Source organism: Marmota flaviventris, chromosome 2 (genome assembly GCF_047511675.1).
Source record: "Marmota flaviventris isolate mMarFla1 chromosome 2, mMarFla1.hap1, whole genome shotgun sequence".
Lineage (NCBI taxonomy): Eukaryota > Metazoa > Chordata > Mammalia > Rodentia > Sciuridae > Marmota > Marmota flaviventris.
This window is the reverse complement of record NC_092499.1, coordinates 108,344,299-108,361,199: the sequence shown is the minus strand read 5'-3', so window position 1 is coordinate 108,361,199 and position 16,901 is coordinate 108,344,299.

The window sequence follows — 16,901 nt, the reverse complement described above, 5'->3', positions numbered from 1 at the left end:
GTGAAAAATCCAATATAATAGAGACTTCCTTACATGTACTTCATTATCTATAGTATTGTTTTATTTTGAATTACGGATGAGAATGCTGTCTCTTTGGTGCTTTGGGTCTCTAAATGTATTGATCTGCTGTTACCTGGACCTCTGTATTTTTTAACAAACTTCCATGTGTATTTTTAAAACACAACCAGGACTAAAAAGTAATGCTCATAAAATATTCAAATTCTTAAAGGGCTCTACCGAGAATAGTACCAGTTAAAATATAGAGTTGCTGTTACTACTTGAACTACAAGAACCATCTTTGTATTGAGGAGAAAAACCAAAGATTCTTAAAGGATAGGTGGTTGCTTATGTTAGAATCCCAAGTCCTTGAGTACAAACCTGTTTGGTTGAGAATTGCTGCCAGAATGAGCAGTATTGCTGATGCCAGGGAGTACAGTACCATGTGTGTTGGCTCTGGATAGACATTGAGACTATCCAAGCAGAGGGAGCACATTTCTCTTGGTGATCTTTCTCCACTAGAAGAATTTAAGCTCATTCTTGAATTCATACTGGAAAATATCTTATCGTTTGTCATTCAAGTAATTGATATTGTGGTTCCTTTTGAGCTGGAAAATATTCAGGAAGACTTGTTTTGTTTTTACATACCACAGGCCTATATACATTCCCTTATCTAAAATTGAAAAATTCAAAAAGCTCTGAAAACCAAAACATTTTTCACAAGTTTGAAACAAAGTTATTTTGGCCGTCAAATCTGTACTAAACTGATGTGAGTCACTCATACTCTTAATTCTCTTTGGTATAAACAAGTGAAGATGTAGTAATGTCAGTATATGTGATTATGGAATATTGCTCTGGAGTTCACTGGTGATGTATGATCTGCATGTTTTATGAACTGCATTGCTTTCTTGAGTTTGGAGTTCTGTATTCTGAAACACATCTGGCCCCAGGGGGTTCAGATTAAGAGGTTATAGATCTGTATATCCTCAGAATTCTCACTTTATTAAATTTGCTTCTCAAATTGTAGAAAAGTCATAGACTATAGGAGAAGCATGGGAAACTACAGAATTTTCTCTCTTTTCAGACCATGTCATTATTTTATTTTACAGTTATGCTGGTAAATTGTTAAAGTGTTTAAAGTAATTAATGTTGACATATAGAAGACTGAAATGTTGCTATTTGATCATGCATTGTAAGGATTTATGACACGAGAGTAAAGTATAAAACAAGACTCTCATGATTTCTATTCCTTTTGTATATTGGATAAATATCATCTTCTGGATGAAAGATTTTTAAAATTGACCTCTAGTAAGAAAATAATTAGAATGGTGGTAAAATAAGCCAACATGGTGCGCTGGGTCGATAGTATTCACTAGGATGATAATGAACACTTTACAAAGAGGATTTAGTTCTTTGGAAGTAATTCTTTTAAACTCCAAATGACTTCCTCAGAGATTGACTATAATGTCTAAAATTTCTTAATTGTAGTTCAAAATTTCATGTACATAATTGTCATCAAAATAAATTGGAGGTCTTGGTCTTCAGGTTTTGTTTTTTGTAGGACATTTACCTTATGATACCAGTTTTTCCTCTTAGCTAAACCACTTTCCTTTTTGCTATCTTTTATGTCTTCCTGTGTTAAATTTATTTATCTTTTTATGATACCTCTTTAAAATTATTCAGTTATCATTATTAAGTAGTTATTATACTAGTGGTGTCTGTTTCTGTCCAATCCTTTACAGAAAAAGTCTACCTATCCCATATTTACCATATGATTGATCACACGATGGGACAGAAATAGATATTAAGTGACTTATCGAAAATCCTGAAGTTGGAACTGAAATCAAGATTCAACAATGTTTATCAGCATCCCTCTCTATCTCCACCTTTCCTTCCTCTACGTAGAAACAGGGACACTCAGATCTGGGTGAAATGAATATGGCCAATGTTGGCCTCTTGAATTCCTTTTAGAACTTTATGCACTTATTCCCCAACTACGTGTTTTCTCCCTGTGTATGTTTTAATCCAACAGTTACATAAGTATTTCCCATGCTAACACTCCAAATCTAAACTACACCTTACTCTTTTTCCTGGAGGACTCTTACATGTGATCTAACATTACTGCTGTGTTATGTGGTTGTAACTCACACTAAACCAACATGTACCCCTACACCCTCTGTAAGACATCACCCACTACAGTTTAATAACATATGTGGCTTTTGAGGTATAAAAATGAGGAAAAATTTTTTTCACTTAAGACCTAAAAGTTGTTTCTGTTGCTGATATACTCTGAGAATTAAAAATTAAATATAAGGGATTCTACTATAAACCATTAAGATTGTTTTGCTACCAGAGCAGAGAAAATATGCCCAAGATATGAACTTGATTACAACTGGCTAGAGTCTTGCCAAAGAAGAAATGATATTTTTGAGCATGGTACTGGTATTATAGATTAGTAATGTAACAAATGAGCAGGTGTTCAGAAATTGCAATTTGAATGGTAGCTATAAAGTTTTAGCTTCACCAGAGGGTGCTGCTGCAAATTAGTTAAGCAAGTAGTTATTGATGGTTTAAATTAAGCAGCCATATTTGAAGATGACATCTTTCCTTTCCCGTGGAGTTGTATTAGAGAGTCTTAACCTACTTTAATATTTCCAATCACTTTCCTACTTCATTCAATTCAGAGTGATTCATGCTTTGAAAAATATTACTAAAAAAAGAATTAGAGGATTAATGTTTTCAAAATTATTTTCTGAACACTCTTTATTTGAGTAATCTGTAACCAACTATGTTATGGTTGTAGGAGTTGTTTTTTCTTTAAATCAAGATAAGAGAGTTGTAGAGTTGTATTCCTGAGAGGTTCGGGAATAACTAAGTTCTGTAGAACATTCAAACATATTTGGAATTATTGACAGCAGGAAACAATGGCTTGCTTATGTGAAATATTCATATGGTGAAAGTTTGGAGACCTAGAAAATGTTCCTTTTGAGTTGACCCCAAATGAACAGAGGGTAAATCTTGCAAGTCTAAATATTACAGTGTAAATGGTAAATGGATACCTTTGAAAGCACTGTTTGATAAGGGCCATAATGGCTAATTACCAATGATTTAGACTGATAAGAATATATACTACTTAAAATTAATGCTCAATTGACTAGTGTCAAACTATAAAGCAGCTCTTTTAGAAACACTAATGTTTGTTTTATGTCAAATGGATTAATTTTAATATCACTATCATTTTTGGAGAAAATAATTCACCTGGGAATTATTTTTAATTGTACTATAATTAAAAATAAAATAATGTTTTAATTGTATTTTATTACAGGAATAGTTCATGGTGGGGAGGTCCATATATTTTCTTGTGAAATTCATCCCTTGATTCTAAATTTTGGGGGGCCATCAGACTGAGCTTGACTCTTGCTGTATATGGAAACCTGTATGTAGGGGTGTTCCTGAGGAGAACTGAAGGCAGGCCTTATGTCCTACTAGTCATTTAGCAAACATATAAGTATTTAAGTTCTCACTGTTTTTTTTACGTAAGCCATCCCTAATTAGATATAACTTCAAAGAGTCATCCCACGTATTTGATGGCTTTCCCCTAAAATAGTAATAATAATTGTGTCCCTTTGTTTTATTCGCACTTTATTATGTTACCATTTTAGGATATGGTACCTTGATCAGCATAAGTGATGAAGGACTCCATTGAGGAAGAGTGATACTTGGACAATTTCATATTTGTTGCTACTTTTCTGATGGTAAAAATTCAATCTATTTAAACACTTACATAAAGTGAAATGTCCCCATTATAATTTGTCAATATCATAGCTTTTGTGTAGTAATATTGTTGATTTACCACTTTTACTAAAAGTAGAAATAAATTTGATACTGTAAATTTAAAAATCAGACAACCCTGAGAAAATCCCTTTACCTCTCAGCCTGTTTCTTTATTTGAAAATAAGATCTTTAGGCCAAGGGTGCCTTTTTGTGATCCAATGGATTTTAAAATTATTAATAAAATGATCAGTTGTAGAATTATTTTTAAGGTGTGAGATGTGTTAACTTGAAAAATTTTTTATTCCCTCTCACAATATTCCAGCAAACATTAAATATATATTCTTAATTAGTTTTTTTTTAATGCAGCCTTTAAATGAAAAGGAGAAACTGTGAGAGATTGTTAGCCCTCTCTTGTGAACATGTCTGGATGTAGAGACAGTATAATTGAGTCCCAACAGCAAGCCCCTAGGAGGCATGAGAGCAGAGGTAGCTGCTGTCTGGAGCCAGGCAATTGCTGTGAAAGTGGGATCCTGCTCTCCCTTCTCAGGCAGAGCTCACCTGTGCCTTTTAGGTGTCTGAGGATATGTGCTGTGTTATGTGGTTGTAACTCACACTAAACCAACCTGCACCCCTACACCCTCTGTAAGACATCACCCACTCAGAAGGCTTTCTTGCTGGCCAGCCCTGTCTTTTGAAATTATATGGAATCATTGCTTTGGATAAAGTAATGCAAATATTAACCATGGTTTAATTTACAAAATCAGAAAAAGGTTGCTTTAGTAAAGAGTTTTATAGTTTATAAATACTTCACTCTTTTGATCTTAATAGCAGATTTTTTCTCATATGTCAGATAACAATATTTCCATTTTACAGATGAAAAAGTTGTAGAAGTGATTTACCCAACTTCACATAATTAGGAAGTATGGTCTTGGGAACTGGTCCAAGTGACATTCCTTTTCTATCACACTTCACTACTTTATAAGCATAGCAGCCATAGACCATTTTTCAGCTTGAAGAAAGCAAGATAGATAAAGCAAATTATAACTAACATGGATACAGCTTGAGATTTTTTTTTGATTCTAGCTATGCATGCATTAGGATGTATTCATCTGACCTACTTCTTTCACGAGAAGATAAAAAGCCATCCTGTGGTTCTTGTGGCTTCAACTTCTCAGTTACCCTTTTTCCATAGGAAAGTTTCATGTTCTCTAGGCTTTATATCATCAGGTCTTTTCTCCTATCAAGGTCAGTACATATGTTTTCATAGAGGAATGCATGTACCACTAAACCAGTCATCTGATTAGAGCGTTCTCTCAGTTGTCATGAACTGATGCTCACTTTTGCCTTTTTAGACTATTACCAATAGTAGGTAACAAGTTTACACCATGTTGAATCTATTAGCATGTTTTCAGATGCAAGTAATAAAAAATTCTGATTTAATAAAGAGGTAATTTATTATCTAACATTGAAAAGTGGCATCTCAAGACATAGGAATCTATTTGTTTTACTAATTCACCACCATCTAAGAGGGCAGAATCTTTCTGCTTTGCCATCCCCAGCTAGGTGGGCATCTCTTCTCATGGTCTCAGAATGCCCATGGCAGTTTCAGACAACATATCTGAATATCCTCTGATGAATTTACCATGCAAATGCTTAATTCTGCCTATTTTTCATAAGAGCAAAGAAATATTTCTCAGAAGGCTCCAGTAGACCTCCCTCAGACTCCATGGTTCAAGATTGTCTCTTTCTAAAAATCTACCACTAGCAAAGCTAAAAATCTACCACTAAAGCAAATGGTATTACTGGGAATGACATAGAGAAATTAACATTTACCCTTGAGACAATGAGGGAAGGGTGGAAAAACAAAACAAAACCAAATATCTTTCAGTAAGAAAATAAGGAGGATGGCTACTACCTGGTAACCAACCAGCATTGTCTGTCATAGTCCTCTTCTACCTTTTTTAGGAATTCACATTCACATACACACATACTTACCTTAGGGAATATTCAAATTTATTATTGCCTTGGCCATAATGAACAATAGAGATCTAGAGTTTTCAGTCAAGGTGGCATTGTCTGAAATTTAAATTCTTCAGTCTGATTCAAACAAATGGTAATAGTAGATGAAGTGTAAAATAAGAAAATAAAAAACAGTAATGGGCTGGGGATGTGGCTCAAGCGGTAGCGTGCTTGCCTGGCATGTGCAAGGCACTGGGTTCAATCCTCAGCACCACATAAAAATAAAATAAAGATGTGTCCACCGAAAACTAAAAAATAAATATTAAAAAAATTCTCTCTCTTAAAAAAAAAAAACAGTAATGCTTAAAAACAAGGAAGCCATTTGTATGGAACAGAAATAGAAGAAAGACAATAACATTCCTGAAATGAATAGCTGAGCTCCAAAGAATGTAAAAGAATTCTCTATGAACTGTAATGTAAAGGGAAGTTACCACTAAATCAATAAATGTGATATTATTGCAGCCCAGAGTACTGAAGGATCTCCCAATTTTATTAATTTCAAGGCTTGGATTTTAATACTCAGGAGACGAGGTCTTGCACCCTGTGAAGAGAACTTAAAACCTGTTATGGTTTGGATATGAAGTGTTCCCCCAAAGACTTGTGTATCGAAGGCTTTGTCTCCAGTGCAACAGTGCTCAGAGGTGGGGCTTTTGGGAAGTGATTGGATCCTGAAGGCGCTAACATCATCAATAGATTAATCCTGAGGAATTCATAGTTGAATAGACTATTAGGAAGTGGTGCCTAGTTGTATGAAGTGGATCACTGGGGGCATTCCCTGAATTGTATATCTTGTTCCCAGCCCATTCCTCGCACATTGTCTGCTTCCTGGCTGCCATGAGATGAGCAACTTTCCTCCATCATGCCCTAATTCCATGATGTTTTCCTTCACCTCGACCCTCTCTTAACTTTTCGCTGCTGTGATCAAAGTACTTAACAAGAACAACTTAAAGAAGGAAAAGTTTATTTTGGCTCATGGTTCCAGAGGTCCAGCCCATGCTTGGCTGAGTCCATTGCTTTGGCCCAAGGTGAGGCAGAATATCATGGCAGAAGGGTGTGGTAGAGGAGTGCTGCTCCTCCATTCATGGAGGCTAAAAAGAGAGAAGAAGGGGGAAAGGGCAAAAGGGAAGAACACTTCCAGGGCAGGCCCCAGTGACCCACTTCCTCCAGCCACACTCTACCTGCTTAAAGTTACCACCCAGGGTGGGTGATTGGGTTACAGCTCTCATAACCTAATCATTTTACCTCTAAATAGTCCTGCATTAATGCAGAAGCTTTGGGGGAACACCTCATATCCAAACCATAACAGACACAAAGCAGCGGAGTCAGTCAAGTAGAGACTTAAACCTTTGAAACCATGAGCCAAAATAAATCCTTTCACCAAGTTGTTTTTTTCTCAGGTAGTTTGTGTTGGTGATGAAAGCTAAAACAGAACCCCATATAAAGTCTAGAAACTTCTTTGTAGGACAATGTTAGATGAGAAAAAAATTCCTGCTGGCATTGGGAAATTATAAAGATGGTTTTGCCTGCATTCTGAGTGAAAATAAAAATTATCCTCTGAGAAGTGTAATCATTGCACTCCTCCACATGAGTTTATGGATTAAAATCTGTACCTGTGTGGTCCTAGAGCTCCCAAGTAAACACATTAACATTAAAAGCATCTGGAGGGATTGAATCAGAGGAATCTACAATATTGAATTAAAACAATGCTGCAGCCACACACTGAAGAAGAAAGACTGTGGGACAATGATGGTTGGCAACTAAGCTAGCAACCAGGTGAAAACCAAAAATACCATTTTATGGAATAGAAAGAGAATTAGTAAAAGGAATAGGTGTCATTGCTGGGGGTATGATGGCTTAGTGCAGGAGGGAAACTGCCCCTCCATTGAGCCAAAAGAAATTCTCACACTCATTTAATTTAAATAAGCAGGTGCTGCTGTCCAACAAATTCACAGTATGAGCAGAAAATAAGCTCAGATACAGTGAATTGAGCCAGCACTCTCCTGCAACAAAAACTTAAAAAGACTTTTTAGACTTCCTGAGCAGAAAACTGGAAATCTCTGCAGTTTACCTTTTTCTTTTCTTTCTTTTTGTTTAATTTTCTATATTATTCTTTATTCCATTCTCAAAGTTAATATAGCCTATTACACCATTCATTCTTTTAAAAATACATTTACTGATTCCTTTTAGTTACACATGACAATAGAATCTATTTTGACATAATTATATAAGTATGGGATATTCTAATTTTGACCCCAGTAGTTCTCCTTCCCCTTCTCTTCCCCCACCCCTTGCTCCCTTCCCTTTATTGATCTCTTTGCCATTTATTCATAGTTTTTTTTCTTAAACTTTGTTTTTCTATTCTATATTTTTTTTCTTATTTGTCTTGTTGTTGATATACTTACTTTTCAAATACCTATGGTCAAACAGCTGCTTAAGCTTGATTTTTTTTACTAGAACGTTGAGTCCCAATGTCTCTGGGCATTGGAGTGGGACTGTATCACAGACTGGGGGAGAAGCTCAGGTAAGCAATGGAAGCATTGATTGCTGGTCTATCAATCTGCAGAGGAGAGGAGTGAAGGACAATTTTATCTGAAACTGGTGGTTTGATCTCTGTGAAAAGGAGCATGGTTGAAGGGATGGAACTGGGATGGATCAGAGTCAGATGGAAAGTAGTGATCCTGTGATACTCTGCTATGCCACCTTCCCCAGGTCCAGAAAAGTCTGGAGGATAGACTAACATATCCAACATACTCCACCACCACCACCACACAAACTGAGGCTCTCCAAAAGAGAGGAGTAACTATCCAGATTAGTCTACTGGCATCTGGGGTGAGAGGGCTAGCCAGCAGCCCTGTCAGAATTACATTCCCACCCTGGTCACAATAGCAAAGCCATTTTGAGGGTGAAGTCTGCTCTGAATCAGACAATGTTCACCTAACAAAGCTGCCAAGAAAGGAAGGACAGAGCTCAGCATTTAGACTCCCCTAACAAGTTTGGCTAGTTTGGTTCAGAGCTGAGAACAAATAGCTCCATATGTGTGCCACATAACTTACTCATAATTGGGAGATTTTAAAATTGAAACTCTGGAAAGAAAAGTCTCCACTTTAAAAATTTCAGCAACAACAAAAAATTTATTATGACAGTTACTGTGTTAATTGCTTGATGTATATGGATTCCCTGGGTCTCCCCACATTTCTGTTTTGCTGGCATTCTAATTGTATGGATTTTTAAAATTAATTTGATCATCTTTCAGTACCTCTCCCATCACCATCCTCTTCTCTCCATTCTTTAATCTCCTCATTATATCTTTGTTGTCCTTTTCCTCCCCTACCACCTTACTTTGTATTCCTTCTTCTAATTCAATTTAGGATACTATTATTTTCCTTAATCTTTTCAGCCTATTCTACCTTATTTCTCACCCACCTGTCTCTTTGGTTAATAGAACTGTGGAGATTATTAACAATAACTTTTTGGGGGAGGGGATATGAGAGATTGAACTCAGGGGCACTCAACCACTGAGCCTCATTTCCAGCCCTATTTTGTATTTTTTATTTAGAGGGTCTTGATGAGTTACTTAGCACCTCACTTTTGCTGAGGCTGGCTTTGAACTCATAATCCTCCTGCCTCAGCCTCCCAAGCCACTGGGACTACAGGTGTGTGCCAGTGTGCCTGGCTATTAACAATAACTTTTATAGCATATGTTGATGTATGGTTTGCTCTTAAATTATTATGGTTTGTGGTGACTATTCTGAAACTGGTACTTGTGTTACAGTTAATAGTTTTATTGTGCTAATCAGATGGGTTGAAGCTAACATATACCCCCCACCCAAGGATTATTATAAAGAGATAACTACACCTTAAATGACCCCCACATAAAAGAGGAAGAGAAATCTATCTCTAGATAGAAGTCTATCTCTAGATATTTTTCTAGTTACAGAAATATAGGACTTAGGAAACATGAGGAAGCAGGCCAGTGAGATAGCTCCAAGAGGTTATAATCCCCCAATAATTGAATTCACAAATATTTAGGTAGATGTAATTTCCCAAGGTTAAAAATGTTGATTGTTAAGATGATCAGTGAACTAAAAGAAGATCTAAGTAATGAACTAAAGAGAAAATACATGATCTGAAAGGGCATTTCAAAAGAGAGATTCATAAAAAGAAACAGAAATGTAAATGAAAGACTCAATAAATGAGTCTTAAAATTCAGTTGAAAGTTTCCTCAGTAGAGTAGAACACATATAAGACAGAATTTTAGGCCCTGAAGACAAGATATATGAACTTGAACATTGGTCAAGAACAAAAATAATAATAAGAAGAAACCATGATCAGAATATTCAAGAATTAATAGACCAAATTTAAGATTCATTGGAATCTCAGAAGGAACCTAGATACAGGTTAATGAAATTGATAACATTTTCAATGAAATAATAACAGAAAATTTCCAGAACATCAGGATGAAATTAACATCTATATACAGGATTTAGAACTCCAAATAGACAATATTGAAAAAAGAACTTCTCCAGGAATCATTATGATTAAAATTCCAAGTGTACAGAATAAGGATGGAATTTTAAAAGCCTGAAGAGAAAAATGTCAGGTCACATTTATAGGTAAACCAATTAGATAAAATCTTATTTCTCAACAGAAACTCTAAAATAAAGGAGGATTTGTATGTGTTTCAAGACCCAAAAGAAAGCAACTGTTAACCATTGCTATATCCAGCAAAACTATCCTTCAGAATCAAAGAAGAAACAAAAAAATCTTTCAAGATGGTCATAAACAAAAATAATTCATGACTACTAAGCCAGAACTGAAGAAAATACTTAAAGAAATGCTACACACAGAAAAAAATTAAAAACAAATTTCAGAGCTCACATAAGGATGAATCTCATAGAAGAGTAGTTAAACAATGAGATTTAGGACCAAATTAAACATTATAAATAAATATTAGGAAACAATAAGCTTATCATAATAAACAGTATAAATGGGCTAATTTCTCCAATTAAAAGACATAAACTGGCAGAGTGGATTAACAAACAAGACTCAACAATAACAACATCTTGTCTTCAAGAGACTCATTTCACAGGCAATGACATTCATGGAATGAAAACAAAAGGATGGAAAATGGTATTCATTGAAAATGGAGCCAAAAGCAAGAAGTGAAGACTCATATCTGAAAAAGAAGACTTTAAGCCAACATTAACAGAAGAGACAAAAGATCATTTTGTACTGGTAAAGGGAACAATTCAATAAGAAGATATCATACTAGTAAATATTCATGTCCCATTTTCCAGGCACCTAATTACATGAAACTAATACCACTCAATATGAAAGATCAGATAGACACCAATACAATGATACTGGGTGATTTCAACACAACTTTGTTATCAATAGATAAATCACCCAGATATAAGCTCTGTAAAGACTCTTTAGACTAAAAAGTATTATAAATCAAATGGACCTAATACACATCTATATAATATTTTATTCAAAACCAGCTGAATTCACTTTCTTTTCAGCTGCTCATGGATATGTCTACACAAAAATAGACTATATTTTAGGTCACAAAGCAATTTCTCTCTCTCTCTCTCTCAAAAAAAAAAAAGAAAGAAAGAAAGAAAAAAAACTTTCCAGGCACAGAGGCACCAGCAACTTGGTAGGCTGAGGTAGGAGGGTTGTGAGTTCAAAGCCAGCCTCAGCCAAAGCAAGGCACTGAGCAACTCAGTGAGACCCTGTCTCTAAATAAAATACAAAATAGGTCTGGGGGATGTGGCTCAGTGGTTGAGTACCCCTGAATTCAATTCCTGGTACCCCCCCCAAATATATATATATATATATATATATATATATATATATATATATATATATATATATATATGAATGATGCAAGAATATATATACTCAGCAAGTATCAGGATACAAGATCAACATACAAAAACCAATAGCTTTTCTTTAAACCAATAATAAGAATGCTGAAAAAAAAATAAGGAAAACAATTTCATTCACAATAGCCTCAAAAAAAAAAAAAAAAACCCTAGCAACAAGTCTAACCAAGATGAAAAACCTCTACAATGAAAATTATAGAACACTGAAGAAAAATTGAAGAAGACATTAGAAGATGGAAAGACCCCCACGTTCTTGGATAGGCAGAATTAATACAATAGACATATTACCAAAAGCAATTTAAAAATTTAATGCAATTCCTTTCAAAATACCAATGACATTCATCACAGAATTAGGAAAAATGGCCCTAAAATTCATACAGAAGAATAAAAGACCAAAAGGAGCAATGCTAGAGGTATCACAACACCAATTTCAAATCATACTACAGAACTTTAATAACAAATATGCATGATATTAGCATAAGAACAGATAAACAGACAGTAAGAATAGAAGACACAAAGGAAAAAACCCACACAGTTTTAATCATCTAGTCCTTGACGAAAATACCAAAAACATAAGTTAGAGAAAAAAGAGAGCCTACAAAATGGGTGAAAATACTTTTCAGCTACTCTTTTGACATAAGCTTATTATCCAAAATATATAAAGAACCCCCAAAACTCACTACCCAAAAAGCTAATAAGCCAATGAATAAATGGGGGGTTGAACTAAACAGACATTTCTCAAAAGACAAAAATGGCTAATAAATGCATGGAAAACAATGCTCAACACTTTCAGCACTCAGGGAAATGCAATTTAGAACTACACTGATATTTCACACATGCCTGTAATCCAGCCAGCTTGGAAGGCTGAGGAGGAGGAGGATTGCAAATTCAAAACTAGCCTCAGCAATTTAGTGAGGCCCTAAGCAACTTGGTGAGACCCTGTTTCAAAATAAAAAGTAAAATGGACTGGGGATGTGGCTCAGTGGTTAAGTGCCGCTGGGTTCAATTCCCAGTCCAAACAAAACAACAACAAAAATACACTGATTTTATCTCACTCCATTTATAATGCAATCATCAAGAATACAAATAATAATAAATTCTGAAGAAGATGGGTAGGAAAGGAACACTTACACATTGTTGATGGCATTGTAAATCCATACCACTACTATGAAAATTGGTAATGGTATTTCTCAAAAGACTGCAAATGGAACCACCATTTGACCCAATTTTACCATTCCTCATTATCTATTCCAAAGAACTGAAGTCAGCATATTACAGTGCTATAAAATACACGCACAACCATGTTTATAGCAGCACAATTCCCAATAGCCAAGTTATGGAACCAGCCTAGGTGTGAACAGAGGAAAATAAAGAAACACACACACACACACATACCTGAAGTTTTACTAAGACATAAGGAAAAACAAAGCTATGTTATTTGCAGGAGAATGGATAGAACTGTAGAACACCATGTTAAGAGATATAAGGCAGATTCAGAAAGTCAAAGGTGATATGTTTCTCTCATACGTGGAAGCTTGAGAGCAAAAACGGGAGAGAAATGGGAGATCTCATGAAAATAGAAGGGAAACCAGTAGAGGAGAGGATGAAGACTAGGGAGAAGGAGGAAAGAAAGGAAAGGGGAGATAATGAGGAATTAAATTGACAAATTATATTACATGCATGCCCAAATATATCACAATGAATTCCAATAGTATGAATAATCTTAAAGCACCAATAAAAATAAAACATGTGGGTACAGTAGTATACCTGGAATAAATGACAAAGGCAAAATCAAAACTACTCACTGGAGATAAACCCTCAACCCAGGTTATACACATCTTCCACACTTTGCTCACATTGAAGATGAAAATGCAGCTCTCTTGAGCAGAAGACATCAGATTCAATGCTGTTAGATTGCCAAGAAATTCAAATAAGAACTACTCAAAATATTTAATAGATACACTTAGATGGATTAAAATAAGATTATTTCTTTAAAAAGAGGCATATTTAAATAAGATACACAATATCTTCTATAAATCAAAATATTATTGAAATAAAAAGTCCATGGACAGCCATAAATTAGATTTTATGTAGTTGAAGTGAGAATTTGTAAGCTGGAAAATATGACAGATTTAATACATTTACTGAAATTCAGCATAGAGATGGAAGATATGATAGAAAAGTTAAGCAATGTAAAGGATACATGATAATATCTAGCATACTCTAATCCACATCCTAGGACATGACTGATAAGTTCCAGAATTTATGACAGATACGATTTGATATATGCAGGGAAAAAAGTGAACCAACCCTGTACTGTAAATCCAAACCTAAGAGGCCTTGGATTGAAACTGTAACATAGAAAATTCAAAGAGAAAAACTAATTAGAAAAACACAAAGATTACTGACAAAGGATCAACAATTAAGACTGACAGAAGAATTCTTAAGGAAAAAAAAATAGCATTCAGGAGAAAATGGGATATCTTCAAACTATTGAAAGAAAACCTAATTATTTAGCTGTTTTTAATCAGCTTATTTACCACTCAAATATGAGGACTAATTAATCTCATTTTCAGAATTAAAAAGACAAAGTTTTCTAGTTGCAGATAATTTCTTCAAAAACTACTAAAGGATGTTCTTCAGGAAAACATAAATATAACCAATAAAGAGGGAATAAAACATAAAAAGCAATGGGAACAAAACATTGGGAAATGATAGAGTTAAAATACCATTTAGAATAGTAACAAAGGTGCATAAGAAGTTTATTGAAATTTTATAAGATTTTGAATAAAATTATAAAACTATTGAAACAAAGTTTAAATTTCCTAAATGATAAGCTATACAATGTTCAGGGATGGTAATTAAAAAGTTATAATGCTGAAAAATCATCAATAAATTGCAGTTTTAATCACCATCCCATGAATTTATGGAAGTTGAGAAGTGGTTCTAAAAATTCACAAGTACAAGTGAAATACCTAGAATAATCAAATCAATTTTGGGAGTAAGATAAAATGGAGTGTGTATTCTGATTCTTTGATTTTAAAATTTACTATAAAACTGAAGTAATTAAACAATGTGCTTTTTTCAGAGAAATAGATAAGCAGATAAATGGAACAAAATAGAGACTAATAAAAGTCATATAGTAGTTTATAATCTATATTTATACTATATATAAAAAATATATTTATTACATGAGTAATATCAATATATATGAAGTATAATAAGAATAGTAACTAAAACTTACATGGCTCCTGCTAGATAAGTTTTAGACACTATTCTAAAAGTACTCTGAAAGTGTTTTACACATTCTAATTCATTTATCCTCAGAGGTGGCATTACATTTTACTCAGTCTTATCAGCATTATTCATAATAGGCAAAAGGAGGAAATAACCCAAATCTCTACGAAGAGATGAAGGCATAAGCAAATTGTAGCAACCGCATGCAATAGAATATTATTCAGCCATGTGCTAAATTAAAGAAGGCAGACCTGAAAGGTAACTGTATCTTATGTGATTCCTTTTATATGAAATATCCAGACTAGGCAAATCTATAATACAGAGACCAGATCAGTGGTTGACAGGGGCTCTGAGAAAGGGAAACAGGAAGTGATTACTTAACAGGTACAAAGTGTTCTTTGGGGTGGTAAACTTGTGAAACTAGAGAGATGTTGTGGCTGCACAACACTGTGACTGTAATTTTTGAATTGAACTGTATGCTTTGGCTTAATTGTTAATGTGAATTTTTGCCTCAAGAAAAAACTTTTGAATCAGCAAGCATTCATCAAATAGTGCTTTATTCATATGACCAAAGTAAAATTAATATTTCCCCCTAATACTACATATTATAATAAACATCAGGTTTATTAAAATCCTAAATACAAAACAGTGCTTTACAATTTGTAGGACAAAATGTAAGAGAATACCTCTTTGGTCTTGAGAAGCTAGAAGTTTCTGGGAGAAAAGAGAATATTAAAAGTTAAATATAAGCCACGAATCAGAAGGGACTGTTTGCAACCAGTACAACTGCCAAAGAGATGTTGTCTGGAATATATGAAGAATTCCTGTTAGTCAGCTTTTCAACACTGTGACAAAATTACATAGAAAATCAACTTACAGGAAAGATTTCTGTTGGCTCGTGGTTTCAGATGTTTCAGTCCAAGGTCGCTGGCTTCATTGCTTTGGGCCTGAGACAAGGCAGAATCTCATGGTGGCAGGAGTCTATGACGGAGGAAAACTGCCTAACATCCAGGAAGCGGAGAGTGCAGGAGGAGAGGGTATATTCCTTGCCAGGGCACATCCCAGTGACCTACCTCCTCCAACAAGACCCCACCTCCTACAGTTTCCACCACTCCCCAAAAGTCCATTCAATTATGAACCCATCAATGAAGTAATCTGTTCATGAAATCAGAGCCCCAGTGGTTCAGTCACTTCTCAAAAAGCCACTCTGAACATCGCTGCATGGTATTTCAACACATGAAACTTTGGGGGACATTACAGATCCAAATTAAGACAACTCATTTAACTCAATGTGAAAATGACAACAACTCAATAGGAAAATGGGTAAATGCACAGAAAAGGAAACCTGAAAGTTATTCAAGGACATGCTGTTGGGAGCAGTGACTGAATGGATGGGTTTTGTAACCGTCCTGTGACAGAGGCTATTCCCCTCTGGGAATATTCTCTGTGCAGTGGCACCTATCAAGTTGCATGGTGATGCCCTGTTGTAAAGGAGGTTCTGTGCTAGCCACAGAGCCATTCAGCTCTTGATCTAGATTTCATACATCAGCTCCCAAGGATAGAGGATTCTGAGCACAGCAAGATAACTACAATGTTAGAGATTTTGAACAAGGGGCTTCCTAGGTACCATAGGAAGCCCCAAGCATTGCAACAGTGAAATAGCTACAAGACTGTTTCTAGCCCTCTAACTTTCTAATGCCCCAAGAACAATGCCTCTGCAGTCCTTAAATTCTTGATTATGAGAACCTATATAAATAAACTGGCTGGACCAGCTTTCAGTCACTGTTTCTCCATCAGAGTGCAGTGTTCCACCTGATCCCAGCTTTATCTCAATATCTGTGTGTGTGTTTTTCTTAATCCCCAACACCACCTTGCTGGTTTCTCAGGTTCAGCTGCGCAGGTCACAGCAACATGCAAATTGAAACAATGAGATGTCTTGTAATTTTACATCTGTCAGGTTTGAGAACAGCTGGTGTTTCACAGGAT